At 45.3% G+C, this 4,755-nt stretch overlaps 1 protein-coding gene across 1 annotated transcript in view; it reads left to right on the forward strand.

Annotated features, from left to right (window-relative positions):
* TASP1 (taspase 1) overlaps positions 1-4,755 on the forward strand; it is a gene marked incomplete at its 3' end in the record, with an annotated part of 90,428 nt that overhangs the window by 717 nt on the left and 84,956 nt on the right. The window lies entirely within an intron of this gene.

Here is a 4,755-nt window from a genome sequence, read left to right on the forward strand (position 1 = left end):
GTTTGGTCCAGTATGTGAACTCTATTCAGTTATTGTATAGATGCAAATCCAACGCGTTTCGGGGGCTCATCAATCCCCCCTTCATCAGTGCTGGGGGCTCCTTGGTGCCTCCAGCACTCCCTCTTCAGCTACACTCTAACCAGAAGTGCCCACCTCTAATGACCACAGACCCTTATTCCTCTTGTTTGTGTCCCTCGGAGAGATTCACCCTCTCTATTCATCCTGGTGAAAGTAAGTCATACATTTTGAGTTGTCACCAGAACAGGAATAGAGGGCAAATCTTCCAATGGGGACACTAGTTGTAGCGATAGCTGTCTAAGAGGGGGATTTCCCTCACTTTGGAGACCGCTTCCTGTTGTGGCTTTGGGACAGGAAGTGAAAGGAAATCTCATCGATGACCGGCTTCATCACCCTCCATTGTACAATGGGCAATACAATAGGCTTTAGTTCTACTTGGAGAGCTCATTCACCCCATGTGCACTGAGCTATGCTGGGCAGCCTTGCCCAATGCAGTCCCGTAGCACAGACAAGGTGATTTGCTGTATGTCCTATTAGTTCAGTTCACACGCTGCAGTATTTTTTTTCAGCGCAACATGTTGGGGTGCATCATACCGCAGTGCATTGCGGTGCCTGCAGATGGATGAAATGTCATTTTGTAACATTTCAATAAAGTTACAAAAAAAGTGAACAGTGCGATGCGTCATTACAACACAATGCATGCGACTGCATGGTAATGCGCACTGTGCACGCTGCTGGGCCATAAAGGATCATCTTACAAACTCGTTCCGTGAGTTCATTGGAATGTGGAGTCAAGTCATAAAGCTTGCTGCTTTCATACCTGTGAAATGTAATTCTATTATCATACTTCAGGGGTAGGCAGCCTCGGCCCTCCAGCTGTTGTAGAACTACAAGTCCCATGAGGCATTGCAAGAGTCTTGACAGCCATAGGCATGACTTCCAGAGGCAGGAGCATGATGGGATCTGTAGTTCCAACACAGCTGGAGTGCTGAGGTTGCACATTTTTTTGCAACGGAACGCATGGCATTGTGTTCCAGTGCGGGCGATCACACTGTGCGTGGGAGGCGCGTTTGGGGTGCCATTGCACCTCCCGCAGCAGAATTTGTCAGGCCGAAACCGAAAATTACTTTTTTCCCACCTTTTCTAATTCATGTTTTTTTATATTTGTATTGTAAGCACGCGGCGCTTAAATCGCTTCAGCCAGGGAATGACAGCAGCTGGTGGCAAGATTCCACAGACGGCAGCTGAATGTAAATACAGCAGGTAGTGGGCTGGTGCAGTAGCCAGCCTGCTATAGGGCATTTCAAATTGCAATAGACAATAGCGGGCTGGCTATTGTACCCGCCCACTACTTGCTGTGCCCTCCTCCCAGCGTGAAGGAGAGAGCTAGGGGATCCAACCAACTAACCGATAATGAGAATAGTTGACAACTATTCTCATTATCGATCGATTCGTTGGTTGCAGCTCTATCATACACCTTGCAACTGTCCGATAATCGAACCGTCGTACGATTTCCGTATGGCGGCCCCATCCTGCCCCGACCATTGCAGTTTAATTAGCAGTCTTTAGCAGAAATCACCTGGACGCATTTCGTTAATTGACGGCACAGACTTTCGTTTGCGCACGGGCAGTGCGTACGGAAACGCCACCAACCTTGCGAAAATGGTACGATCGACCAAAGTTTTCTAGCATGCTGGAAGGACAAACATTGATCGATTGTACAGTATTTGCGGTTGTACACTGCCCATCAAACTTACGAATATCGGACGAAAACGCGTTCGCAATCGAAAATCGACCGATATTCGTAAGGTGTATGGGCAGCTTTAGACTTACCAAACCTATGTAATGTGAGGACCAACCTAATCTATCCAATCAGGCAGACTCTTGTACTACATAGTTGTTTGTGGCTCTAAATAAAAGAGTGTGCACTGGGCTTGTAACGTGTGTCGTCAGTCTGTAAGACGGTTAGTTCAGTGTCCTGCTACAAGGTTTGCTCTTGTCAGTCTGATTATTTCTTTGTACTTTTCAGAACCGCACTGTGATGTTGCGCTCTGCAATTGTTTGTGCATAGTGGGAACATGCATTTGTGCACATTTGTTTTCCGCAATCGCCGCGCATCCCCATTGATTTCAGTGGGTTCCTGTACATGCGTCAAATGCAGATAAGTAGTGCATGTAGCAAAATCTGTGACATGCATTCAGCGTTTGTCACTTGTATCTGTGCACAAACGCGGGGGTGGGGGGGACCGTGCCTCTTTCCTGCCGTGTTTGGGGTGCCATTAGCTTGCAAGTAAAGTTCAAAAATGAAGTAAAATGTAAAAACAGCCCCCAACTTTTTTGAAGCCCCCCTACCCCTGCTTACACGCACATACTAACAGAAGCATGCGTGTAGTGCGCCTGCCTATGAAAACGATGATTTTGCACACATGTTAGGTATTAGACATGTGCACTGCCAAAAAATTCGTTTCGTTTTAAATTCGGATTTGTGTTATTTCGTTTTTCAGGATTCGGGTGTGAAAGTCAATTCGGATTCGGAATTCGGATTCGGACGAAATTCGGTAGCGTTAGTACGAACGTTCGTTTCGTTTTCTGTTCTTATTCGTTTCTTATTCGTTTCTTATTCGTTTCTTATTCGTTTGCAGCAAAAGTGACATTTGAGGGGGAAAAAATATTTTTCTCCTCTAATGTCACTTTGCTCCAACGAACGAAACGAATAAGAAACGAATAAGAACAGAAAACGAAACGAACGTTCGTGCGAACGCTACCGAATTTCGGAAATGGAAATTCGGATTCGTTTGCATTCGTTATGTCTGTAATTCGGAATTCGGATACATCCGAATGTCCGAATTTACGAAAATTCGTCCGAATTTCGATTCGGAACGAAACAAATCGCACATGTCTATTAGGTTTCACCATGCACGCCGGAGTGAGAGCAGGAATTTTAGGGCCATTATTCATATGTGCCAAAGCGATCCTCTCCAATGTGTGAGCACTCCGCTGCCATGTCTGAGCACTCCTCTCTCGCTGGCACTTCCATCTTCATCCTGGTCTTCCAGGTTCTGACTCTTAACCCCTTCCCGACCCATGACTGGATAATCCCGTCATGAATCCTCAAGGTGTTAAACAGACCCGCCGGGACAGTGATTCTGGTTGCTCAGCTGCCGCCAGATCACTTCTACGATCTGGTAAAGTGGCCAACCCCACTATATTTCCTGGGCTCCACTGCCCCCTCCTACGGTCCCGGGACCGGCATCTCGGGTGTCGGTGTGAAGCTGGGGAGGAGAGCTGTAAACGTCCGTTCACCGATCTTCTCCCCGTTCTATGGGACTGGGAGCGACACGTATTGCATCACTTCCGGTCCCTGGGCTGTCAGTACTGGGCTCCTGCAGCCCAGCAATAAGCTATTGAAGTGCGATCTGCACTTCAATAGTTTATTTAGAGTGGAAAGGTGGCACTGGGGGTCTTTTGGACCCCCAGCATCACCTTAAAGAGTACCTGTCACTGCCAATATGCTATCACATGGGGGGGCTTGTAAGCCCCCCTATGTGATAGCAATTAAAGTAAAGTTAAAAATATTAAATAAAATAAATGGGAAATAATAAAAAAACATTTTTTAAAGTCCCCCGACCCCATGAGCACACACGACGTCATGCAACTACAAATCCCATGAGGCATTACAAGAGTCTCACAGCCACAGACATGACTCCCGGAGAGAGATGCATCATGGGATTTGTAGTTTCACCACAGCTGGAGGGCCGGAGTTTGGCTACCCGTGCCCTAGATTGTTCACTTCTCCTGCCTTCTCCAAACTCTTCACACTTTAGTGAATAGACCTGTTGGAGTTTAATAACACCCAATGTCTGATGACATGCTAATGCAGTGTAAATGTGCAGCAGGCGGCACAGACGCTGGGCAGACTTAATTGTCCTTTCTTTGTCTTCTAATGTTGTTCTGTTTCTGTTGTAATAATAAAGTTGAGTGTATAGAATGAGAGTATTCTTCTTAGCCCTCTGTAAGTGTTGATTGTATAAAGAAGTTCATACGCATTGCTGCACTGATGTAAGTCTATGATGGTAATATATTTCCTCTAATGTGCAGGTTAAGGAATGAAACAGTCACAATTGGTGGTGCCAAAGGAATCATGTGAGTATCTTTACTTCATTTCTAAATACATCCTTCTTGTTTAAAGTAAAACCCACAACAAACATATTTTTTGGGGGGAAGGGTGGTGTGGAGTTCTGCAGGATTTATTTTTCCGTGTGTATGTACATTTCGGGGAGTGGGATCCCTGCTTCACCTTTGATGTACATGTGCAAACTCTTGGCTAAAAGCTAAACTTCTGTGGTTGGTTGGGCAAAAAAAAAATCACAAGAGCCTGGTTTAAGTAAAAGGTGCTGGCACTATTCTTTACTTTCCTTATGCCACCTTCTGTCTGCTGGATTCTTAGTAGGTATTCTTGGAGAGAATCCGTGATATGTATGCTAGGTGTGAAAAAACTGTTGATGTCTTTATGTATACAGTCTTAGTTTTACAAATAAACTTTTAATACCTGATAAAGATTTCCCAGAGCACTATGGAATAGCTGAAAAGACAGCACAACAGCAGCAGCTTGATTTGCAGCTGGCTTTGTCCAAGTGAAACTTTGGGCTGAGCTGGCTGAGCTGATTAGGGATGATTGCCTGGGTTGAGTAGTTAAAAAGAAAAAATATATTAAATATGTTTTCTCAAAACAATTAGC

Source organism: Nanorana parkeri, unplaced genomic scaffold (assembly GCF_000935625.1).
Source record: "Nanorana parkeri isolate BGI_ZX_2015 unplaced genomic scaffold, ASM93562v1 scaffold151, whole genome shotgun sequence".
Lineage (NCBI taxonomy): Eukaryota > Metazoa > Chordata > Amphibia > Anura > Dicroglossidae > Nanorana > Nanorana parkeri.